We start from the raw sequence: 27,639 nt of genomic DNA, 5'->3' as shown, positions 1-27,639 counted from the left end.
ATGGAATTATTTGGGAAATAATAATAAAGACACCGAGATTTTAAATATCTAGGTGTCCCATTTACGGTTTCATGATAAGGGGAGGAATTGTCGAGGGGAACTAGTTGATTTTTGCGCAATTTATTATATTCCCACATTCGTTCATTTTCTATGAGTTGACATTCAAAAACGTGTTATGCACTTGTAAGTTGTGGTTCCACCTCGTATAATACTGGTGAGAGTGATCCGAGTCAAGTACATGATAATGTAAGGAGTTTCGAGTCGAGATGGGTTAGCTCAGACTTGAGATATACCTACTCCCTGCATAATTTTACGTAAGGATGCTCGCAAAGACGTGCGTGTCGAATCAGTATATGAGGAGGCTCGTTCATCTTTGGACACTTGATAACAGATGGCTGTCTCGTTGCGTGCGATGCACACATTCCGGAGACCAAATTTCGTGATACGGAGCTCTGAAGAGAGAGAGATTGGAACACTGGTTAACTTCGTTTAAAAGCCCGATTCTCATCCCCTGAGCTCTAAGCGATCATTCAGTAACATTTTCTAAGAGCGAATTCTCGACCGCAAGTACAGACCAACGAGACAAGGAGGCTTTATATGTTAGCCTCGTCATCCACAATCACCTCGTTGCCGCTCGGCCGGGCGTGAATTTACAGCAAAAGGTTTTAGTTAGGAATCCTCGAGGAAATTTGGCTTTTGCCGTGGCTGACGTTATATGTGTATGTGACATGTTCACTGTGTTGCCCATGCTTTCGAGACTCGGGAAAATTCAGGAGAACGAAACGTGCGAGTCTCTGAGAGAGAGAGAGAGAGGGATCACAGAGAAATCTCGTTGTTAACACGCGAGAGCTGTCAACCGAAACTCTCGTGAAATCAAATGAATCGTAAGAACACTTGATGCATGATGCGGTTTCAATTTCCGTCACAGGTGCGAGAGTTTCCGCATAGGAATCGTTCTTTATGTTTTGCTTGGCATGAATCGAAACAAATTTCGATTATTATAGAGCCGTCGTTTCTGACTCGCCCATTCCTGAAAACGGTGAGAAATCTTTTGGGCGACTCATTTCTGGCAAACATTTAGTACTTGAATCTAGAGTATTAATTTTCACAAAATTTAGGGTTATCCGATGTGTGTATAGACAGTATCTAAAAGTCCTCTTCGTATAGTCATTTCTAGAACATGGAAGAGAAAATGTCCGCATATTTTTAAAACTATTACCAGGTGGTTATAATCTTGAAGTGTTTTTATTCACTGCCTTTTGCGCCGTGAATAAAATGTAGAAAATGAAAGATATTTAAAATAAATGACCGGTAGGGACGAGTATGTAATACTACTACTACTTTTTTTTTTCAAACCGAACACAACTCAGGTCTATCGCCATAGGCAATTTACTACCTAGTGAGTTGTGCCGGAAGTGTAAGTGTGTGTGTACCTAACAGCCTGAGTGCGTATCTAGTGTTTTGTATGATTTTTCAGTGCTGCCATCTATATCCCAGAAGTGAAGTGAGTGACGTGTAGTGACTGAATATTTGTACTGTTTGTAGGACTGTTACTACTACTACTTAACGGTACATGCACCTCGTAAACATTCCAAGGCAATTTCTAACAAATTTGCAGACGCAGGAACGTGCTGCGTGCATTGGTGGAGATAGACTTGGAAGTCTTGAGGAGGCACGGTCATTATTTCTGGGGGGGGGGCACGATGATGATGATGTCAATTCATATATGCATATATACATTAGATCAGTCAACTTTACCTTTGACGCTGGGGGGGGGGGGGCATATCTTCGCCCATGGCTGCGTTGTATGTATTTATATATTCGTGGTCATAATATTTATATTGTCAGAGTTGCCTTGTTTTGTGTTATATCGATGCTGCCAGCTGTTTCCCATATTTTGAAGTGAAAAATTAAAAATGCCTGAATTTTTATGTTATGAAGCATTATGTAGAAGGTATGCATGCTCTCTGCGCGGACACTTTCAAAACTAATCTACGATCACAGATTTTATCAGGACTTCCCGGCGTGACACACATTGACAATTCATTTATTTAATTTCTATTTACAATTTATTGTGATTTGAAATTGGTACTGCTTCGATATCTCTTTGAGATGTGAAGCGGGGTGTGTCCGGTCCTTCAATGTTCAATGCTCTCTGCGCAGAGACTTTTTCAAATAAGAGACCGGCTCACATTCACGTCTCGAAGTTGTAAAACCGCAGTAAATCATCTTCAGCCGATCACTACTGTGTCGCCAATGGGGTTCGAACCTGGATCCTCGCGAAGGGGAGGCCAGCACGATGCCGATACACTACTCATTTCATTCCTCAACGCATGCTGGAACTTGAGGACGATTGTGACAAATCTCACGAACACAGTTCAGATACGAATCCATTAGAATTTGGCTTATACCCCGCAACGGAATAGCCTATGTGATGAAACCAGTCCCCCACGAAAAGCTTTTTGAACTGAACAAATGTGATATTCTTAAGGAAGAGAAAATGTTGAAACTGATCACTCAAAAAAGGAGTGTAATGATACAGAATTTTAATGCCGCCCATAACAAAAAATGCACGTAGAAAAATTATATTGAGCAACACGCATGGTCTATGTTATCTAGGTAGCATTTATTTTAATCACTTTTATTGCACTTTTTTCAGGTATGAAAAACTGATCACTATTTCACACTTGACACACTCTCTCTCTCTCTTGTTGGTTTTTTTCTCACAGGAAGTGCATTTCGTGATCTTTACACGGATACACTGAGCAGATGAATGAATACCTGAAAATTAAAGAAACTTTTTTATGTATAAGAACGAATTCGTTTTCCCTGATGACCCGTAAGGCCAATAAAGTGTGAATAAGGAACGAGAAAGGGAAGCATCAGATGAAAACTCGTGCCCACGATTGGCTATTGAGAAGGAAGGTTGAATAAGAAGGCTTTGCATAAATCTCACGGTGTTTCGAAACTCGCGGAGAAACACAACGTTTATACTCGAAATTCCAATCTCCTGCAAGTCATTCTTCAAAGTCCGCTGTGAGGAGAATGAGGTGGAGAGAAGAAGCAGCGCGTATATAAACACACACGCATACATATACGGTGTGTGTGTGCGCGTGTGGGTAATGCTTCTGCTATGCCAATCTTTTCGTTCCTATCAACTTGGACGTCTATTGGAAATTCCGAGCCTTTGCTCACGATGTTCTCACAAGGCAAATTCATCGTCAGAAGATAAAGCTGATGGAGAAAGTGCTCTAAAAACAACGGTGAAAGAAAGTTTTTTATGTTTTTGGTTTTATGTGTATGAAATTTCGAGAAGTGTTTTCCAGGGGGGAAATTTTCTTTGTGTTGTTTATAACATGGAATGTGTTGCTTAGAAATTGTGTTCATGCGCTGGAAAGAATATTAGGGTTTCGTTAAAGTTTTCTCGCCATTCAAATATCTTCTGAATTAACTTTCCATAATTTACCAAGTGATGGTTACCTACATGTATAAAGGTGGATCAAATGAAAACGAAACAGTTGTTATAATTCGGTTCATTTTTGTATGAGTGTGGCGAAACTTCGTATAGAGATAGAGCGGGAGGTAAAGAAGGCCACCCGGTGGAATGGACTTGCCCTATAGTTCGTTTCAGGTTAACTTTGCAGTGAAGGGGAAGCTACGAGGGAACCGCATCACACGTTGCTATGACAACGAAAGCCTTCCAACCAATGTATCGATGCGCGGTCGCGATAAGGTATGCTGATTTCTCGCCAATCTCACTGAGAAAAATCTTTTTTTTACGTATAATGGTAACTAATATTTTTCTACTTTAAAATTCTTGAACGAACATAAAGATCGATTCAAAACAATATTTTTTCAGTATTTTTTTTTCAATCATTTAAAAATTGAAATATTTTGCATAAATGATCACCGTAAGCCTCCGATATATGAGAACTATATTTTGCGGCGAAGGAATACACTCTCTACTATTCTCTGCACTGCAAAGTTAACCTGAAACGGACTATAGGTAGATTCACGGAACCACGTGTTATGTGTTGGCGGTTGTCTGACAGTATCGTCCGAAAGGCAATCCGTTGTTTTTCCATCCCGTTTGCGGAATGTTTGCGAGTAAAGAACAGCAACGTGGTGCTGTTTTTTAGTGGCAGAAGGACACACGCGAAGTGTATCAGCGAACGAAGGCAGTGTACGATGATCACGCTCTGTCTTTGACTCGTGTCCAAGGATGGCTCAAGCGTTTCCACTGCGCACTCACTTTCCTGTAGTGGAGTTTCTCTGTAATGATGGCATGAATGAAACCGAAACGCACTCCCATTTTCTGGCTGATGTCCCTTATTGTGCGTTGTCTGTTTGGGTTGATTATGTGGTCGACATCTTTCACCAAAGCACCCATGATGACGAGGTGGCTTTGATCAGGTCACGTATCATCATTCATGGATTACCATCCCCCGCCGAAATGCTTGTGCCAGTGCCGCATACAAGTCAATGACAGCGCATGTTGAAAGCTTCTCGCGGAACTCTTGATCATAATGAGGCTGTTCTACGAAACTCAAACAAATTTTAGCATATTTATCCAAAAAAAGCAAAAAAAAAGAAAAAAAAAAGCCCCTACTGCTGTCTCAGCAACATCATAACGCCAGGGCAAAATGAAAGAGGGCTTAGAGGGACCACCACTTAATATACATATTTATTGTCATAAATCGTTATGCCAGATGTTATCGTGGAAGTCTTCTATTCAACTTGGATCCCCGCATCGCCTCCCACAAGGGGGTGGGGCTGACAGGGCTCTATCCCGGGGTGCCCCCGAGATGATTCTCTCATTAATTTTCTATTTTTTTACACTACAAAATAGATGAAGCCCGTAACAACGTTACAACGAAATGAGTTTTCTTTAATTGGACGCTTTCGCAATTAACAGAGAAATCAACAGGTTCGGTAATGTTCTGCCACCTGTAAGAATCCAAATGAATTATTATTTTGTGTTTTTTCCTTTGTCTTTGAAAATGGGAATTTGCAATAGTATTTTGTAGAGTGATGAGTGAGGACTCTCGGTCCTTTAACGCATGGACCGCGGATGCATAGAAGGGGTCTCATGATTCGTTGAGATCCGGCAGTATGATTTTCAAGAGAAAGAATGTAAGCTGGTGGGATGTGGAAACTTCAACTAGATAGGGACATCTGTACAACACTTGCTTGGGATGCCCATGATGCTCTTAAGATGGCTCTAAAGTCGACGAGTACCGAATGAGGTTTGAGCCCTGCGAGCCTATTGGGAGTAATATTTGTTTAGTGATGCGACTACATCGATTACGAACGAGAACGTAACTCACACTTTAATAATAAACATCCGGCCTAGACATATGTTGCCATAACAACCGAAACGACATTCGAATGCCATACTGTTGCCATTCCGCGACTCGTTATAATAATAATGATGGTACATTAATAACATCTTCAACATCTTCCTCCCTTTAGGAGAAAACCATAAGTTTCTTAGAATTTATGAGAATAAGTCAGCCTGGATGGAGGCTTTACCAGGCGGCCTGATCTTGTGACCGTGTAAGATCCATTATCACGGGTTGTCTGTGATGACGGGCCTACTACCTGTTTCCGTGGTGTTGGAACCTGGCATTGGGGTGATACCTCATCCTTGGTTGCTGGAGATTTAGGACCACTTCTGTCTGGCTTGTACTCAGGCTCTTGCATCTCAGGTAGGGATGCCATATTGTCTTGGTGGTGACAGGCTGGCTGTGAAGCTGTTTGCTTAATTTCCATATCTTGTTGGACACGTGGTTTAATGAATTGTCTGCTTCTTCTCAACGTGGATCCCTCATTTGTACGGATCTCATACGTGCGCGGACTGATCTGTTTTGTTACGCAGGCTTCTTCCCAAATCGGTCTCTGGTGTGGAGGGTTCCGGTGCCACACTGAAGCTCCAGGATGCAATGGCACAAGGTCTTGTGATGCTCTATTATGTCGCTGAGCCATCTCATTTTGCCTTTCTAGCAACTTTGCATGGACTTCAGGAACCTGCGGTAGAGTGAATTGTAGACGCTGGCTACTGGTCGGCAGGCTCGTCCGTGTAGGTCTTCCAAAGATCCTTTGCGCTGGACTGCACCTCAGTTGATCATCTGGCGTGTTACGTTGAGCTAATAAGCCCAGGTATGAATGCGAGACTTGGTAGCTGCAAACCATGGACAGGCCGCGGCCGTCGGCTGATGGTTTCACGCTGTGCTACTTCGTTCATGCTGCGGCAATTCGGCTTCTTCCTTGCTCTGAGATGGAGTTACAACACCGCTGCCACCATGTTTAGTGATGCGACTACATCGATTACGAACGAGAACGTAACTCACACTTTAATAATAAACATCCGGCCTAGACATATGTTGCCATAACAACCGAAACGACATTCGAATGCCATACTGTTGCCATTCTGCGACTCGTTAAAATAATAATGATGGTACATTCATAACATCTTCAACAATATTCACGAATCAAGACCTTTGATTGTAACAATTACCAGAAGAAAAGCACCTGTACAAGAGCTCTGCTTGGAAATGAAATAATCATGATGCGAATCATTGAGTGATAGGGTATTCATCTGAGTTGTCAGTGAATATCTCCTAAGTGCGTAATCAAGCATCCATCCTCAGTCGTTTAAGTGAGCACGATGACCCCCACAAGGTAAAGAGAGGAAAGGGGTCCGGGGAAAATCGTATTATTTTTGTTTCTTTACACGATACATTTACTATAGGAAAGGCCATTAGTATGGGTATGAGCCCCAGTCCACAGCTCATCACGCCCACTTCCAACGCTAGATGACGCTGTTAAAAGAATTTTCCTAAAATTCCGCAAGGGATGCTGCGGAATGGCGAGAAAACTCTTTTCATGCCTCCCCCCCCCCCACCCTTTTTCCTTTCCCAAGGGTTGATGATGCTGTTTCGGGGCTTTCCTTTTCCTCTTGCCCCCCCATATCCCCTGACCTCGCTGTTGCTCCCGTTCTTTCTTACGTATGAAGTATGATGGCATTTCATCTCATTGAGCCGAAAGGAAAGCTTCCTTAGTGTTTCCTCTACGGCCCATAAAAGAATGGCGCGAAAATTCTTTCTTTGCGATTACTGTGTCACTTACCCAAGGAGAAGAAAAGAGTCGAAACAACCCACACCACGAAGGAAAGAAGACGAAAAAATAGAGCAGAAAAAACATCATCATATCCACCTACAGCATGATCACAAACTCCCGGAGGAGCAAAAGAAAGAGGGGAAAGTAGTTTTCCCGCCAAAAAAGGGGGGGGGAAATAAAAGAGTATTTTCACCTTTCCACTATTAGCGCCCCTTTGTGGAATTTTCGGGAATTTGTAGCAGCGTCATCTAGCGGCGGAAGTGTGCATGACGGGTGGTAGACGGATCCATACTACTGAGGCCCACCAAAGATCTCAGTTTAGGGAGCCTGGGTCTAGGTTGCGGGGACCTGTGGTCATAGGCGGAAATAGATTTGAAAGTCTGGGAGGGGGCAGAATGATTGCTGAGGGGGAGGAATGATGATGAGGATGTTAGTTCATATATACGAAAATACATTAGATCAGTCGGATTTAACCTCGACGCTGGGACATTGGGCCGTATCTCCGCCCATGCCTGTGGTAAGCACCGAGATGATCGGAAACGGAAAAATCCTATATAATAAATATTCCTATGTAAAAAATCCTAATAAATATTCCTATGTAAAAAATCCTAATAAATATTCCTATGTAAAAAATCCTAATAAATATTCCTATATATATATACATACATGAAATGTGCCATCTAACTTTTTTTTCTAATAATAATGGTGGCCACATTTTTTTTATTTCACCTTCACCTGTACAGATCTGTAGTTTCTCTGCACACAGAAGTTAGAGATATCTGTACAAAATCTGTGTACAAGGAAGCCTTCTCAGTCATTCTCAGACTCTAAACGTCCATACTTTGTAAACTTTTTTCATCATAAAAGAATGGTGCCCTTTGATGTTACATTTGCCTATAACAAATATAAGGGTAAAAAAAATATTTTTTTTTTCAGTGAAAAGGTGCCTTCTAGAAAATAAGTATGAAGAGGGAGTACATTACATATGGAAAACACATCAATGAACTGGAACCCCTTCTGCCATCTATCAAATGAAACTGTTATAATTCTTGAATTGAAATTGGTGAACTGTTTCTGAGACGAATATGCTGCATATGGAAAGTCATTGTAGTTTGATATTAATAAATATTTTATATGAAATAATATCATAGTTAAATTATCACATTTGCTCCAAAACGCCACAATTTATTATTTGTGTTCTTGCGGTAAATCTGTTATTAAGACGCGCAGAGAAATTTTAACCGACGGCTTTTTTATGATTCTAATCAAAAAGGATGCAGCCCAGAATCGAACTGATTCTGCTTTCGATTGTAATTACAGATAATTCAAGCTTTCATACTCCATACCAGAATTGAACGTTTTCGTCGGTTCCTAGGCTTTGCAGGCTGTCTTCCGACCTACAAATTTCCCAGGATTGGCATATGAAGGAAAAGACAAGTTTATGCTTGCGTATCAGTAATGTAGTGAGTGTATGTCTAGAGAAGTAAATTTTAATGTCAATTCTCTCTCTCTCAAATGAGTAATTTACAGATATTTGAATTCAGAGCACTCATCACGAGAAATATTTACTATATTCTGAAAAGGAACATTTGTCATTGGGGAGGGGTAAATGATGTTGTGTTACCCAAAAACCCCCCACGGATTATGTGACATAATTGACAGATGCTAATCAGAGATTTATGTTTACAGAGCATGAGTGATTTTTTTTTCAAAATATCGTTCTTTGTCCTTTAATATAGTAGAATAGTTATACACTTTTTCAAGGATGCATTGTCTGTAAACACTCCTTAATAGTCAATTTTGCGCATTTTACTTAAGTTAACTTACCGTATACAAACAACAACTGTTAAAATTTTGAAGCAAATGGCACAATTTAACTAATATTACTTATAAAATATTTATTAATATCATATTATATTGAGATATTTTATATGCAGCATATTGATCAAAAACCACCAGTCACCAATTTCAATCCAAGAATTATAATAGTTTTATTTGATAGGTAGCAGAAGGGGCTCCAGTTCATTGTTATGTGTGTCTCACGCGTAATATAATACTGTACTGCAGACGGGTTATCAAACTTTTTCCCCCCGCGGCACCCCTTTCCATAATCGATGCTTATCCGCGGCTCCCCAGAGCAGTTTAATAAATAGTCTCTTTGAAAAAACCTTTCTCAGTGCTTCCGCTACGCGGTGCGCAGTTTGCAAACCCTTGTGCTGTACTCTCTGTATTTTACTTATTTTCAGTATTTTCTAGAAAAGCCACTTTTCCTTTGATGAAATTTTATTTCTACTCGTTTATTGGTTACAGGCAAATGTAACAAAGAAAGGCGCAATTCTTTCATAATGAATAAAGTTTACAAAGTATGGATGTTTAGAGTCTGAGAATGGCTGAGAATGCTTCCTTGTACACAGAGTTTTGCGCTGAGCAGAGAAAAATTACCTATATAAGGAAGCATTTTGTTTTGTCATTTCGCACAGATATCAAAACTCTGCGCGCAGAGAAACAACAGGTCAGTGCAGGCGAAATAAACGAGAATGTGTCCCCTATCTGAAAAAAAAAAACCAAAACGATTCCCTGTATACCACCCCATAATTGTTTCTTAAAAAAATCGAAATTTATATTTCCATTCAGCTCAGCTGGGTTTTTTAATAGGCTTGTTTAGTGTTTTTTTATATTTTATAGATGTCAGTAGGGGTTCCAATGTAAGGATATTATCATTATGTATGTATATTCAATATATCGCGAGTGAAAATCTTGAAGTAGGGTTACGAGATATATTGCTAAACTTGGACATGAGGACGCATTCACACTTATCTTTGGCTATGTTTCTTGCACACATGGTTACAACAGAAGGCGCCACTAAACCAACAACAAACGACAATAGTTTTTCAGCCAAAACAGAACCGCTTTTAATATGAAATTTTTTAAAAAACGGTGCTATCCAATGGAGAGCATTCATTAATTATTATACATAGAGTGTTGTTCCCCCCCCCCCCCCATTTCGTTTGCTTCTGAATTGAAGAAGGAACAGATATTGCATGATTTTTTAATAAATTGCCCCACAAATGTTTTAAACCATGAGCCTGCCACGCACGTCTCGAGAAGGGAGGGGGGGGGGGTTTCTCGTATACTTTGGGGTACTCCACGATTATCGGATCAGATGCTATGGTGTCGATTGTTCAAATGTCTCATTTTTTGCGCGAGGAAATTCATTCGAGCAATTCACAAGGGCCACATAATTTTAGGACCCCTCCTTATGATTAGGGCTTTGCCCCAGGCTCCTCCAGAGGCGGATTTATGGTTTTGTTGCCTGTGCGCTGTAAAAATTTTGTCAGCCTTCATCCATTCTAGTCTAGTTTTCTTGACTTCTCATGCCTCCAAATCAGCCACCCCTGATTGCCGCTCGTTCGCCCTCGTCGTAAATATTCCTCTGTGTCTAAGGCCCAGATCCCACTGCGTCGCGGCAGACGCGGCAGCACTAGAGGGGGAATCGAAAAGATATAGATTTATACTATACGCGCACCAATACGCCGCCTCCGCCGCTGGCGGAGGAAGCGACGAGTTTTCTGCCGCGAAAATTTACATTTTGACGTATGGAAGACGGCGAGAAGGGAGGGGGACAGGTACAGATATCAATGTTTTGAAGGGGGAAAAAAGCGATGGATGTTCGCCACGAAATTCCTTATCTCGCGGCAAATCGACGAGCGGCGAAAAACCTTGGTGGGATCTCAGTCTAAACCACTCTTTTGGTCGTTCACGTGCTTTCACACCTTCTAGGTCACTCTTTTCGTCCCTCGCTCACCAGGTGATTCTTTCGGTTACTCACATACTTGTACACTGTTTTGGTCACTCGCATTCTTTCACACTCTCTAGGACAGGTATTTCTAGCGTGAAACGTCTCGAGGAACCCTTGATGATATTGAGGCTGTTCTACGGAACTCAAACAAATTTTGGCATATTTATCCAAAAAAAAAAAAAATGTGTCCCTACTGCCGTCTCATAACCCCAGGGCAAATTAAAAGAGGGCTTAATCACCACCTCCTAATTTATTAATTTATTATCCTAAATCACCGTACCTTTTATCATCATGAAAACCCCCCTATGCAAATGAGATCGCCATGGCCGGGTGGAACTCATGCTTCAAGATGGCTCTAGGTGTCTCGTAAAGCACACGTAAATTCTGTTATTCAAGAATCCTCGCTCTCAAGGATATCTTCAGTGGATGAAAAATTTCCTAAAAAAACCATCGTTTTTACACTCATAATTTCCTGATGAAACATAGGATGGCATTCATGAACTTCTGGTTGAAAAATTTGAAGTGAAAAAAAAAATATAATGTTACACACACAGTTTCCTAAGTTAGTTGTCAAGTCATCCAAAAGTGGTCTGATTATTTCTAAATAGAATCCCTATCTCCTCAAAATTTGAAATAAACAACAGCTTTGCGAGTATTACTATCAAGAAAGTTTTCTTTTTTTGAAAGCTCTCCGGGTTCCTGGATTTTTAAGGGTTTCGTGGTGTTTGATCATACGGAACCCCAAAAAAATTCTCTCGGAACCCCAGGGCAGGGCCGCAACTAGGGAGGAGCAGACGGGTCTTGTGCCCCGGGTGCTAGACCCGAGGGGGAGGGGTTCAAATTTCATTCTGAAACCTTTCCTTCAACATTACAAGGGGGCGTCAAAATGCACGCTTGCCCCGGGTGACTAGGCATCTAGTTGTGGCCCTGCCCCAGGGTTCCGTATAACACCAGTTGGAAATCCATGACATATTGTATTGTATCATCGTTCTTTTCTTGCGCATGGAAGGGATGGTTGGCGATAATGTATTTAGAAGGTGCCATGTTGAGTTGGTTTATTGTACATCAAGCTCCCACCTTCATGCTAGCATAGCGTGTTAGCTACAAACGCATCTGTAAAAGAGGTTTATTTGGACGATGAAATGAAAGATTACATACATAGACAAGGGCTTTCTGAAAAAATCATAGATTGGATTGCAATTGATTAGCAATTGCCAGTGTCATCAATTGTGAGCTTTGGCCTGAATAAGGTCCGACCGTCCATGTACGGCTCCATTCAGTGCACACGAGCTCTGAGGAAAGTTTGCGATATTCGTTGCCTTTGTAGTCTAGTGCGTTCATGCGGCAAGTGATAGGACGTGGGTTCGATTCCTCGCACAGGCAGTTGAATTTTCTCTCTCCCTTAAAGTCATCTTCGCATCAGCTAGCTGTTAAAATACCTTCGTACTACCAATTGTTCATGAGATTTTTGATGTTTTCCAGAACACTATGAGTAGATAATGATATCAATTTGTTTGCCAATGATTTTGAGCTTGTTTTTATACTAGGCATTAACCACAAGGCTGCATGGAGAGAAAATATTAATACGGGTGCTGTGCGTAACATGGCTCTGCTTTGTGTGTAAGCGCATATATTTTTTCTACACTATTTTTTTTTTTTGATAGAATTGTTCGAATACAACAGAAGCTATTCCTGTAACCGAAGCACGTTTCTTAGAGAATATTGGAAAAGGAAGCATTTCTATCAGTTTCTCGGTGAGTTTTCTTTCTGTTTGATTAGTTTTTTCTCTCATCCTTTATCCCTCCCCCCCCCCCTTTCGCACCCTTCTAAGAACACAGACTCCGGAGGGAATCCAAGTTTGAAAAAAAAAAAGAAAATGCGCATCCATCATTCTTAATACTTCACGTACCCATAGCCAAAATGCAGTAGCATCCGCATAAATGCCAAAATGATTTTATATTCAAGTCTTGAAGCCGAATCGCTAGCGCGAGTCTGAAACCCCTTGTTGTTGTTGTTGTACTTCTTCCTCCTCACTCTAAGATTGAACCCGGTACAGACTTAGTACCCCGTGAAGGAACTTGAAAGTTCGGCGTATCGTTAAATGAATAAAATGTTCAGCTGCACGACAAGAAAGACCAGACTTATTTATGTACGAGGGCTGTTTTTTTTTACAGTGGCGACATGGCTGTAGGAATTTCGTTCAACTGAATCAGACAATGTGTTCTATACTAATACTATTTAATCGTACATACATCTCGTAAACGTTCCTCTGAAGAACTGGTACACGCTGGAACGTGTTTTGTGTGTGTACGAACGTGTTTGAACACTCATACGGTCACTCACTTGGCCATTCATACTGTAATTCATCCCCTCAGTTGGTCATATAAATGGTCACCTACTCACACACTCACTTGATCACTCGGACAATCACTCACTCACTTGATCACTCGAACAATCACTCACTCACTCACTTGATCACTCGAACAATCACTCACTCACTTGATCACTCGAACAATCACTCACTCACTTGATCACTCGAACAATCACTCACTCACTCGAACAGTCACTCACCCACTCGATCACTCTAACAACCACTCACCTGGTCACTTATACTGTCATCCATTTGGACCCTTATATTGCTACTCACTTGGTCATTGATACGGCCACTCACTTGGGCATTTATACAATCAAGGCAGGCGAAATGTCAGGGTGAAATTTCCAAGGGCAGAACGACGCGGACGAAACGTCGAAGGCAAAGTTTCCGTAAACCTACGTACCTACTCTGTATCCGTGCAAACGGACATTTTTCTCCAACTACATGTGCATGCGCAGTGACGACAACAACAAGGACTGTTGAAACTATTGGGTGATCTGCCCTTGTATGGGCTAGACGTTCTCAAAACAGAAGCAGAATAGATGGTTGAAGAAATGGATAGATCGCAATGATTTTCCTCAGCCCACAATACATCGAGGAAAAATCAAATAACATCTTTTTTCTTTATGTATTGTGGGCCGAGGAAGATCAGCTCTCTCTCTCTTTCTCGGTCACCTTCCTGGGAGCATTTGCTGAAGTTGAGGGAGTCTGCTTAGTCTATACTTCGGCACAGTGCCGTGACTAGCCATTCCCGTGCAAGAATTTGTATTTAGACCCCCATCTGCCCATTCTTGGGGTCAGATTGACCCAATCTGGGGCTCTCTTTCAAGTGGGCCCTGTACGGGCGCACCTGTTGTACCTGCCTAGTTACGGCACTGTTTCAGCACATCACGCTAGTGTACGTGCCATAAAGAAAGCAAAGTCGTGTGTCTCATGGGTTGTACATACTTACCCATATTGCAAGTGGACCGGTTATATATATACACACGCGCGCGAATTAAACTGTGCTATACACGACCTTGTTGCATGACATTTTCACAGTACTGGTTCCACTACTATGAATACTACTCAACTATACATGAACCTCATGAAAATTCCTCTGAAAAAATTTCTAATGAACTATCGCATGCCGGAACGTGTATTCCGAGTTTAATTTACGTTACGACGTTAACGTATTTATGTTAATAGAGTAATGGTGTAACGTATTCTACTAGTGCTGACATCTGGCTTCTATATTTTGAGATGGAGGTGACCGATGCCAGAATTTTCGTGCTACGAATTATCGTATTGGAAGTTTGCCAGCTCTCTGAGGAAAGACTTTTTCAAATGGAATGTGAATAATCTTGACACTATTAAAAAACAATTATGTATCTAGTGATAGCAAAGTTCGAAATGAATGTAGGAAAAATGGTTTGTGAATGGGGCTTAATAACAGCCGTGCAAAACGTGCCTGATAAATCAAGCTGAGCAAGGCTGTCGCAGAACTGCAACCGTTCAAGGTGTGCGTGAGTTAGACATCCCTGACGAACACGTTCTTCAGGTCTTTCTTAAGCAGTCTGATTCATTCACGAACGTCTCAGGCTCAGGAAATTCTAACAGTACAATTTACACATTCGGCAATGAAGGTGTCATATTTCTTGCCGTCAGGAATAGAATGAACATAGTTTATTAATTTCTTATCTAGATTCCCAAAATATTCCAATATGTTATTCAAAAGTTAAACGTTATCTGTATGCAAAAGTAATAATAAAATAAAACTTCTCTTCTCCTTATTTGTGGATACTTACCGTTAAAATCATCCCCTAAATAAACGAGAATAGCCTTAATTCTTCAAAAACGTACACAAACACACTTCAACTTTGTTTAAATGCTATAAATGCGCACATAAAAGATTATCTCCGAAGAAAATGCATCTATTTCAAAATTTTTTATAGATCAGGGAATTGCACATCACGCATTATCTCAATGAAATTTCGTTAATATGAATATTCATGTATTATTTTCAAAGGATTTTTTTCCTCCCTTTAAGTTAATGTTTAAGTATGCAATGATTTGCGTATATGGTAATATGTAACTTTTTTTAACTTAAACTTTAGAAAATTCGAGTAATGTTAATTTAAGAACCGTTTTCTGAGAGATAAGTATCCAGTGGAGCGATAAATACGATACGAGGTTAGGAAAAAAAACTAGTTATCCGAATAATAGGAATTCGCAATTACGCGACGCATTTACATTCGAAACGAAGTCTGAATGGGTTAGAGTTGTTATCTTCTTCTCCTTGAATCATGTTTTAAATCAAATAAGGGAGGATGCTAGAGGAAAAAGCTCTACTAAAACATGGATAATGTTTTTTCCCGGAGATTTTTCCTCAGCGTTAAATCCCATTTCCGCTACGTACTACAACAAAAAGCGGTGGGGGGACGCTAAATAATTACTATGCAAACACATAATTTTCGGAAAATGAACATATCTGTGGTGTATTACAGAGCGTGAATTCCCATTGATGATGGCAGCAACGGATTTACCAGGTTAGGAAGAGATCGCATACAAACACACACATAATAATTTATGCATTATGCAAACAGACGCTAGCTTCACAAACGGTGGCCCCAGACTGCTTTGCAATGATTCAATGTGACGTAATTAGGACTTTGCTGTTGTTTTAACGCGGGTGAGAGCTCGTGTGTAGCTCGGGAAAACGTTTTAGGCGAATTACAAAACGTAATGATATCATGTACATTGAAGGGAGTAGTATTCATGACAACTACACGCGTGATTCATTCAGAGTTGTTTCACAGCGAAGCCTCACTGAACGATTCAGAAATGTTTTCGAATTCTGCACATAAGCTTTTATTGTTAATTTTCAAACACTAAAATGGCTCCATGTTTTACGGATTGGATTGAAAAATAACTCTACCTCCAGAGCAATCTTGTTTCGTTGCATTGTAACGAATTTTTTTTTGATACAATGAAATGAATGAATGAAAATAATTGAGATAGACATTTTTATGTATGCAACAAACAGGGTGGGCAAAAAGTCCGTGTAGAAACTTTAAAAATTCATAAGAACCGAAATAAAAAACTGTTTGCAGGGCTAGCATCGCTAGGTCACGGGAATTTTTTAAAGACGGGGAAAAATAACTAAAAAAACAGCCGATTGGTGGCGCCGACGTACACAAGTCAAAGGAAAGATACGCAAATAATGAACAGAATGCCTCCAAATCGTTTATTACGGCAGTATGTATTTCACCACCACAAGGGATAACACATTGCAGGCTAGTCACAAATCCAGCAACGGCAGAGTGCAGCAGGTCCACATACAAGGTTTACAACGGTGAACTGGTTGTGGATTAAGAGCGCAAGTTCTTATAACCACGTCATTTGCATATTCCTACCAAAGTCACTCGTACCACGCCACCTATCGGCTGTTTTTTGAGTTATTTTTCTCCCGTCTTCGAAAAACTTCCCGTTACATCTAACAATCCTAACCCCGCAAACCGTTTTTTATTTTGGTTTTTTTCCGGTTTTTATTCATTTTTAAAGTTTCTACGGACTTTTCGCCCACATGTTGCCCCACATGCTGCCCCCTTTGTTGGACATAAACAGCAAAAACCACAGCCGGCGTGAAGGAAATCCTATACTTGTGCGGTACAAACACACGCCGGCTGTAGTTTTTGCGGTTTTATGTCCACAACAAAGACTTTTCATTATCTTTTACTTTTAATTATCTTACCCTGCGTCGCGTACCAAGTAATCGTGGGATTGGGGCTTTCCATTGAAATTTCCGCAAAAGTAGAAGAAAAAGTGACGCCGGTTGCGGTTTATGTCCAACAAAGACTTTTTATTATCTTTCACCTTAATTATCTGACCCTGCGTCGGGACCCAGTCATAGTGCGAAGACCGCTTTAGGGTCCCCACTTGAATTTTACTCCCAACAATTCGTCTTCCTCCAAATATACAGCATTGGATCTGTCTGTAACTGCTGTTTAATCCCACTAATCCGTCCTTTAAGACATATACATATTCTCTTACCGCTATACACTACTGTGTTATTTACACCTTCTTTTTACTCCAACTTTTTTTGTCTTCCCCAATATATGGCTCTACACACTCAACTTTTACTGCCACTAATTTGTCCCCACGACGCATAAATTTGGATCCGTCCCTGCTTCTGACACCCCTTAACTCGTCATCCCCGACACTTGGCATTCGATCCGCACTTACCTTTTACCCCCATTAATTCATTCATCTCGACTCATAGCTCTGGATCCCATAGGTGGCTACAGGGTGAAAGGTGACGACCCCCCGTTCCTCAAAAAATTTGTATTACAGTGGATACGATACCTCCTTTGACGTTTTTCAAAAAACTGTCATGAAAACACGTTGTAAGCGGGAAAACGGTTAAAAGGGGAAATCTTCAATGAGAATTACTCAAAGTTGAGACCACGAAAATAAGTCGTACTAAGGAAGAAAACGTTATAATTAGGACCGAATGTATCAGCATAAGCGAAAGCGTGGAAGTCGAAAATCCACCCTCTTCGTTCGAAAGGACTGCATCAGCTTATCGAAAGACGAATTAGTGGGAGTAAAAGGCAGGTGTGATCTACCTGCCTTTCTCCATTTCTCCCACTAATTCGTCTTTCCCCGACGTATGGCCTTAGATCCATCTGCAAAATTTATTGTTCACTCCCACTTACTGATCTTCCCCGATATATACATAGCTCTGAATCAACACCCGCCTTTTATTGTTTTTGCCCTAATTCGTCCTTCCAGGCATGTAGCCCCGGATCCGCACTTGCCTCTGGTGAAATGAAAAAGGCGCTGTAGAAATTGCTGTGGATTATATTGTAACATGCCACTTGTGAATCAGATTTATCGCCTTGTGACTAGCAGTTGATTGGCCGGCTTGAAGAGAAAGAATGGATTGATGAAAAGTTACTGGCTTCGAACAGGACTCGTAAGTCCCATTTACAGGGAAATGGAAAAAGCGAGTTTCCCGCTTTACAGATGGTTTCACCATCGCAAATTGAACTGGCCGACCCACGTGACCAGTTCAATTGGGGATGAACGGTTCAATTGGGGATTGCTGGTCTTGGATGTCATTGGATTTCTTCGCCGTGGCCCACGTCTCCTGAAACGGACCAGCTTATATCCCCTAGTGGGGCAGAGCGTGGGGTCACGGTTGGTCTGTTGGCCAGTTCAATTCACAGCGCAAAGGATTATAGGAAAGGAGGTTACACTCTCCCAAGCAGTGATGGTAACTCGTGGGAAAAATTGCCCAAAATTGGGCCACATGGGAAATTTCCTGGCGTTTGTGGGAAATTTTGAGTTCATCAAACAAAAGAATTTTTATTAAAAAATGTATGAATGCAAAACAAAATGCTTTTCCAGCGTAAAATACTCGACTACATATTTCCATCGATAGATGGCAGCACAATTTTCGACATGTGCGTTAAAAGGGAAATTTTGCTTGACGAGGTTATCATCACTGCCAAAACCGTTTGAAAGTTATTGCAGCTTTGATCACTGCCCCCTCAAGTATCCCCAGCGAAGAAGGGCTCCATTTTTTTTTCTCTACGGGAGGGGAAAAACGTCAAACGGTTGCCAGAACTCCCAATTGTACCTCAATATTGCACATAAAAACAGGGCTGCAACTAGACGCTTGGTCAGTCGGGGCAAGTACGCACTTAGGCGCCCCCTCGTAATGCTAAAAGAGAGGTTAAAGGAATAAATTGGCACTCTCATTTGTTCAGCACCCGGGGCAGCTAACCCGCCTGCTCCCCCCTTAGTTGCAGCCCCGCATACAAACGAGGCTTTATACTGTATTAGACAATGATGTATATTTATATCTTGAATTCACGTGATCTTGACACTTAATCTGCTTCGAAACTTGCATATTTCGAGTAATACTCGCGTTTCGCACGTCAATATGATTCAAGATACTGCTCTCCCTCGTGAGTTTCGTCTAATGCTGCAACTGCCCATTGCAATTGATATAGCGCTGATCTCACGGAATTATCACCTTCAATGTATTCTGGTTTAAATAAGGTATGGACATTATTCCTTCGATATCCCCCCATACGGTAGTTCAGAGTTGTCCATATTTCTGTACTTACGATAATACATAATTGCACTGTAGGTATGAAGTTGCACGCAAGCGTGCATTACATTTGCATAAGAGAACACATTAAAATCATGGAACATGTTTTGATTAATAAAATGCAGTTTATATTATATCATTCTAAGCTGGCATGAGAAATTCTAGACCATAAGAATGTGCTAAAAAAAGAAAGAAGACAAGTATCGCATTTCTCCATTTTTCGCAACCGAACTGGAAGAGTCATAAACACGGAGTTTATCGATCATTGAAAAAAGTACGACACATCGCCTTCTTGTAAAAATTGAAAAAAAAAAAGAAGAAAAATAAATGTTCGACAGAGTATATGGAAGTGTCAAAATGTCCGAGGTCTCATATATATATAATATGTTAAGGCGAGAGTAGGCCTCGGATAAACACAATCCTCACAGGAAAAATACTGGGCGTGTAATGTGGATCGGTCTACCATAAGAGATACGTTATGTGAGTCGAAATTGTCTAATAAACCACGTCACTGTGTTCTTCGCAGCCGTCACTATTTCATAACATTTCTTTTGCCATCTTTATGTCTGTCGATAAATTCGTTGCGTGTAAACTCGATCGAGAAAACACCAGTTATTTGCGAAGCTTAGAAATTTATCGGGGGGTCGAACTTTCAAAGAAATAACAATTTACAATATTTTATGCTTCAAAATTTTCAAGTCAGAAAATTAAATGGTTTAAAATGCTGAAAATAATGCCCTTTTCACCCCCGGTTGGCAATGAGTCACTTAATTGCATGTAAAAGCATTGGTGGTCAATTTTCCACTTTTCCCATTTCTTTTTGCTAATTTTAAATGAAAAAGAGCCATTTTTAATTTTTATCTCTTCCACGATTTTTAGAGATTTCATAATTATAATTTCTAGTCATCGTTTTTCTACTTCTCGTTCGAGCTGCATGATAATCAAAACTTGAATCCATTGAGACACTTAAATAGATAGTACATCGATGAACTTATAGACTGTCCAGCACCCCCTAGAGATAGAAGCCCCCCCCCCCGCAATCTGCTCGTGACGTCAGTAAGTAGTCCATTTTCTCTCATAATATCCAGGGAAAAAAATTCCCAGCTCGTGCCAGCGTCATCGTTATACGGAAAAGAAATGATCGGGCTCAGAATTGGCGATTTCTATGCCCCGCATCCAATCACCATGCGGTATTTGTGAGACAACCAGGGAGATTCTACGCCAAAATAAGAAGAAACGGAATATAATGCTGTGTTACGAAATGTGGAAAACTTGCTAGGTAGTATGAATGATGTTACAGATGAACTTGGCAACCCGTGTGGAGGCCTTCTATCTCTACGAGCTGGAAAGCAAATTGCTTTGATATTCAGTGGCAGACATACAGGGTGGGCGAAAAATCCATGATTTATTTCGGAAATTCATAAAAAAATCATTCAATTTACATAAAAATGCACGGTTTGTAACAAAATACTCATTACAGCATAGCTGTTTTTTTTTCTCAAATAAAAAAATATTCAAAATTTTACTTTTTTACTCACAGATGACGCTTTATCATAAAAATTAACGTAGCATATAAAAGCGACATAAATTGATAAATTGTGTAGGTCAGTGTTCTTCAACCACTAGTCCGTGGACCAGTGGCGGTCCGTAAGAATTTCCTGCCTCTGTCCCGTGAAACATTTCATTCAATTCATATGGCCGCTTCATAATTTTAGATTTAATTTTAAATACTATACAGACTCTATATTGGCTTTTATTTCTGTCGTCTTAGTCGACTAGTACTACTACTACTTAACCATGCACGCACCTCGTAGACATTCCTCTGCGGAATTTCTAACGAATCGGTGCATGCCGGAATGTGTTATGCGCGCGTATATGCTGGCCATTACGTATTTATTTCTTGTCGGAGCCGTGCATGTTTCGTATTCTTGCTGGTGCTGTCATCTGCCTCCCACATTTTGAAGTACCTTAGCTGGCTGAGGAATGTGAATTTTATATATTTTTTTGCCGTTCCGCCAGAGTACCGTCTTAAGTCATGGGGCGCTCCCGGGGGCCTCAAAAGAAAAGAGGCCTCACAAAAATGAGATTTGGTTGAAATTATCAAGAATTTGCCTGGTTGGGATTCAGAAATATCACTTGGCCCGGGGGCCCATGGTGCTCTTAAAACGGTCCTGCGTTCCACCAATTATTCCTTTCATTTGTTTATTTCTTGAAGAATTTATTTATAACGAATTAAAATGTTTTCTTTTGTAATAATTCACCTGCATTATGATTATCCTTTAGATCAGGGGGGGGGGGCAACTTCTCTTTGTTCCAGGGCTGACACGATGGTAGAACGCAGTGTCGAGGGCCGCATCAGGGACAAAACCTCCGGCACATAAGCCGCACTCAGTATGATTGTAGGATTTGTTGATACGGTATCGGGGCCCTCAAACATTTTGACGGGATTCATTAACTAATTAATTAAAATCTTCATATAAACAATAATTAATTAATTATTAACTGAACTCTTCATTTTTTAGAAACAAGTATTTATATGTTCTCATGTTCTCTCTCTGTATTTACTGTACATAGAAACTTCACCGATATATAGAGGCACAACATTTATGTACATAAAAACACATAAAAAATACATAGAAACGCAAATGTATTACATCACAATAATCTATCGGCGTTTGACACGTTTTGCACAGCTCTTGTACTGGACATAAAGAGCATCTCTTACAATGAATTGTCCAACAGCAGTCAGAAAGTATCGAGGTTGACAATTTTCTGTGGTAAAGTTGCTATCTATAGTCCTTACCAATTTTTCACCATATAATAACACTAGTGATGCACTTTAAAAGTGAAATATGAATAATAAAATGAAAATATCTCGAAAAAAGGAGCCAATAAAACTTTTCATGGCAGTATTGGTGTTCAGCAGATCAAAACCATTCGGAATTGCAGGATACGATTTCATTGTTGTCCAGGGTAATCACTTTTAAATCACTGGAATTGGCGAGATTCTAGTTAAAAACGGTACACATTATAATGGACTTTCACCGTAGTAGCCTACGCAGCTGTAATAGAAAAGGTCACTCAAAAACAAATGTTCAATGCATGTTTCATGAAAGTACGGGGAAACAAAAAATAAAGAATTAATGGTAGAATACAAAAGTTTTTCTCTCACTCTCCTTGCCTTACAATTATCAGTTGGCGTCACGAAATTAGGTCCGAAGATTCGGATTGATTGATGACGACGAGTCTGATTGCACTTGAAATCCCTCCCGTTTCTTTTATTTGTATCAGATTTTTCCAAGTAGACTCGTTTTATGTGCGAAAAGGAATAAAAAGAGGAGACCTCGGATTAGAAAAAGATAAGTGAGGAAGAAACGTTGTAAAAAATAAAATAGAAATGAGTAGAGAACGAGCTGCACAGGATCCCAGACTAAGTACCTTTGCCGCGGCAACATGACAGCAGTTCCTCCACCACTAAATTTTCGAGGCCAAAGATTTATACAAGTGGGGCTTACGTGACGGCTTTCAGAGAGGCCGTAAATTTTGATAGCACCAAAGTGTAGCGCGCACACAGTAAACATAGGATTTGAAAAAAAAAATCCTCTTTCTACTCTTCTTATTGCAAAAGCAAACACTGTATTTTTTCACTTGAGTTATTTTCTTATAACATTTTTTTCTATTCGTTGCTATGAATTCTATATAAAAAAATGTCCAAAAAACATAAATATTTCTAAAAGAATATCAAATGTGAAAATTCGAGGAAAATACACAGACATCCAGTTTTTGAAGGACCCATCCGAGATTCCGGGATGATTTTGTAGTTGTCCTAGATGAACTAAATTCTTCACATTACTGGCCATAAATAGGCAATATTTGGTGGAAATTTCCGATATCTGACGACAATTGGAGATCAAGGAAAACAGTTATTTTCCGGATATGATGCTAAGGTGAACTCGGAAAGAAAAGTCATCACGTCTCCACCGGGACTCGAACCCAGGCCCTCTTGCATACCGGGCAAGCATGCTACCATCTCACTCTATACCGTCCCATACGGGGGCCATTTCCTGAAGTTAAGAGAGGCTGCTAATGCCTCTACTTCAGCGCCTCACGCCACAGGGCGGGGAATAAGGAAGGCAGGGGTATGTCTCCAGTGGTGTAGATGGTAGCATGCTTGCCCGGTATGCAAGAGGGCCTGGGTTCGAGGCCCTGCGGAGACGTGATGACTTTTCTTTCCGAGTTCACCACAGCATCATATCCAGAAAATAACTGTTTCCTGGATATCTCGGGCTGAGAAAAAATCATCTATCTCATAATTGGAGATATTTATCAATAATTGAAGATATTTGGCGAGAATCGGAGATATTTGGCGGAACCTATAGTTTTACGCTACTTGAAAAACTTTCCAAACTGCTCCGAAAGGTTGTGACAGCCGTTTCATAAACTAATCTGGAGAGTACTTCGGTAGAGATTTCACAACCCGCTGTGTGTTAGCCTGATGGGTCTCTTGATGGTTTCGCATCCGTATCGCGAGAACCCGAGTTGGATCCCTGCAGGTGCTGGGGGGGGGGGGACCAGTTAAAGTTTGTTTCCCGTGATTTTCTGACCACAATGAGAGATGGTCCCCCTTTCAAAAATTGTTTTTTTTTCGGGGGAGGGGTTGCTTTTTTAGCAATCGGGCCTATAAAATTTGCAATTGACTTATTACGAATAGTCACTGATGCCAGTCTCTCACTTCCCCAATTTGGTGGACAAATGGCAGCACTTTAACGCACAACAGACATGACTCTTATGTTTAATATTTTTGGACATCCACTCATACACCTCGTAAACATTCCTCTTACGAATTAATGCATATCGGAAAGTGTTCTCTGCATGTATGTAGTTTTGACATATTTATGATGTCAGAGTGTATCACACTACACGTGTTTCATGTTCGGAGTGCTGCGTACTAATCCGTAGATTAATTACAATCAGACCCCCGTATAACGCCACTCCTGGAGACCGAATCAAAAATGACTTCTTGGGCGGGGTGTCTTGTTAACGGGTAAGCCCAATTTACTAATTATGCTGACCTGACAGTTCAAAAGCTGACGTTATAAGCGGGGTGATCTTATACAGAGGTATGACTGTAATTGTCATAACCGCAAAACACGCACAGCCACTATTTTGGAGGTGAAATAAAGAAATTTTGTTTTGTCTCAATTTTTGTTTTACACAAGCGCCGTAACAAGGATTTTTGCCACCCGGAGAAAATATTATTTTGCCGCTCCTACAGCTTTAAAATTTGGTAATTCTATATCGGTGTTCTTTGTTCCCACTTAAAATTGCTGCCCCATAAATTTTGCCACCCGGGGCAGTTGCCCCCCCCAGTTACGGCCCTGTCCTACACTCAGAAAGATATTCACTGAATTTATTAGTTTCCCCACTTCCACTTCGAAGACAGATGGCAGCACTATCTGCTACATTACATAGCATGTATGGCATACGTACTTGCACTGGTAGGTTTCGCGCAAAGCACACATCCGACACAGCTCACCTCTTTTGGGGGTAAAACGATCGTAAACTGTTTCTATCTTGCCAATAATGCCCCATTTGTTAGTGCAGGGTGACTGATTCCAGCGGGACAACTCCAATCAACAGCATTTTTTTTAAGCAATGAACGTATTGTCTTCTCTGCATAACATGATTTGGTGATTGTAACATGATTCATGAATACAGGATGATATCAAACTGTTTCAAAACCCGCGAACATTTCTCTGAAATTTCTTCCTGATAACGACGACCACAGGAGGTGGAGAAACGCGCAAGACACGCATGACGGATCTTTTGACGGAAAAAGTAACGCAAAGGGGAACGATCAACGCCTGCTTTGGTCTTACTAAAATCGATTTCTATCTTTTCAAGAAACTCTGCTCGGAAGAAGGGCAAAAAAATTCTTAACCGGAAATACCCGACGAGGTGAACATTTCATTCGTCAATCATGGTACATGGATGTCTAACCCCCCCCCCCCAACCCCTGAACCGACATTTTCGGCACACTTTGATCGATGTTAAAAAACAAAACAAAAAAAAACCATTTCATGTATGAAATTCTCTATTACCTGTCGAGTTCCATTTTGAAAATTTTGAAGAGTACAATCTTTTTGCTGTTGGGAGATTTCCGTGTTTTCCAGGCTGGTAGAAACAAGAAAAACAGGAGTGGCTTCTTTTGCCGAACCTCAACCACCGCGTCCAGACCAGACCAGACCAGACTCAGAATTTGGCGATGGTGCCTGGCCCTTAGAGCGGGCCATAAGCCAACAAACAGGCTGGAGCCCCTTGGGTACCCACGGTGAAGAGAAAGACACGTCTTCCATTATGAAGGTTACCATCAAGGTCCATGGGTTCGAATCCGGACATAGAACATCAAAAGAAAGTTCTTTACCTACCGAGCCTAGTGCGACCACCGATGGATGGAGCTTTCATTTCCCACCCAACTCCACTGGTTGGAAATTGCCGTATGGCGATATATGACCGGAGTTGGTGTGCGGTGAAGTAGTAGTATGTACCACCGCACATTTAATTTCAATTCGACTTTAACGCTTAAACTGCTCCCATCGCTTTCAGATTAGTCGCCCTAGTTGTCTGCTCAATCATTTCCTGATGATGCTTCCTTGACATGAAATTTTTAAAATGACGTATAGATGGCGTACAAATTATATGTTCTAGTCTTTTCGCCTTTCTTTTCAGTATTTCCCCCTATTTTTTGACACACACACACACAGGATGCAATTTTGTACTCTCTATATAGGCCTACCCCTTGTTTTCTTCGATTCTATTCGATCTAAGAGAAAAAGTAAATGTATTGTATACTGTTGCTGAAGAAAAAAAAGGGGGGGGGGAGGGGATTTTGTCGTTTGCGCCGAGGGAGAAGCATATCTCCAACTATTTGCGTAATTGAAGGGCGACAGTTATGATGACATAATTTAAATGCATTGCGACGTAAGACGTAAATAATGTCTGAATGGATTCAAACCCAGCTTCATCAAGAGAATCAATGGATTTTGTCTTAAGATGTATCCGTAGCTACAACCAACTCCTACATTCATCGTGTACTTTCTGAGAGGTTGAGAGTGCAGCCTGTTTTTGTAATGGCAGTACTAAATGCAAATACAAAGGCCACAACAGGCAAATTGTCCAACGAGGTGGCTAAAAGAATTATAAAGAAAATGACTATTACTGCTTGACTGCATGGTACATGCTACTGTGAAAGAGACCGAAATTAGAGAATGTCAATATTCTCCGGTAAATTTCGACACATACCAAATACGTCGGTGAAAGACCGAATATTTCGTTATATTCTTATACATTCGGACCAACGTCCGTGTATGATGGCATTTGCCGGTGTAAGTGAGAAATAGTGATATTTAGCAAACATTTCAGGCATACATGTAAATGCTGACATTCACCGGAAAATATCGACTTTGCCAGATATCGGTCTTTCACGGTAACATATACACCTCGTACGCATTAATCTGGGAAATTTCTTACGAATTGGTTACATCGAGGAACGTGTGTGCATGTATGTTTATTTAGGTTGTCAGTTAGGCATGTTTTATGTCATGCTGGTGCTGTGATCTGCCTTCTATGTTTTGAAGTGAAGATGGTAAATGCTCGAGTTCTTTCGTGTTACGTAAGTATCTTTTTGAAGGTCTGCCTGCACTCTCTGCGATCTGAATGTGTGTTCCGAGTACGTGTGTGGCTCTAACGTGTTTATGTTGCAGTCACGCGTGTTTCGTCTTCTAGTGGTGCTGCTATCTTGCTTCCATATTTTGAAGGGAAAACGGCAAATGCGTGAAGCAAGTATCGTGTTTAGGGGTCTGTGTGCTCTCTGACTGGGTGAGGTCTCTCTATACGGTCTCTGATTCACTTACCCTATTTTTATCAATTTTGATAGTCAATTTGTGTGAAAAATTGGGATATATATAGGGTCCTTCTCTGGGCTTTTTACGTTGAGGATCTGGCCGCTATTTCTTCCTAGAGGCATTGCGTACAGATATCGTAGAAGAATACCGAATTATTTTCGCATGGAGACCGTAACAAGTGTAAAAACTCCACCCGTAAATATAGGGGTGAGTATGGTATTACAATACAGGATTCATTGAGAGACTGGTTATTTGTGGAGATGAAGATTACAAGGAAGAAAATTGATCACAGTGATGAATTTTCTTGTAATCTTCATCTACACAAATAACCAGTCTTTCAATG

This window comes from Pholcus phalangioides, unplaced genomic scaffold (assembly GCF_987345545.1).
Source record: "Pholcus phalangioides strain wild (caught in Gottingen) unplaced genomic scaffold, Ppha-v1.0 ptg000014l_1, whole genome shotgun sequence".
Classification (NCBI taxonomy): Eukaryota; Metazoa; Arthropoda; class Arachnida; order Araneae; family Pholcidae; genus Pholcus; species Pholcus phalangioides.
Note: the sequence above shows the minus strand (reverse complement) of the source record.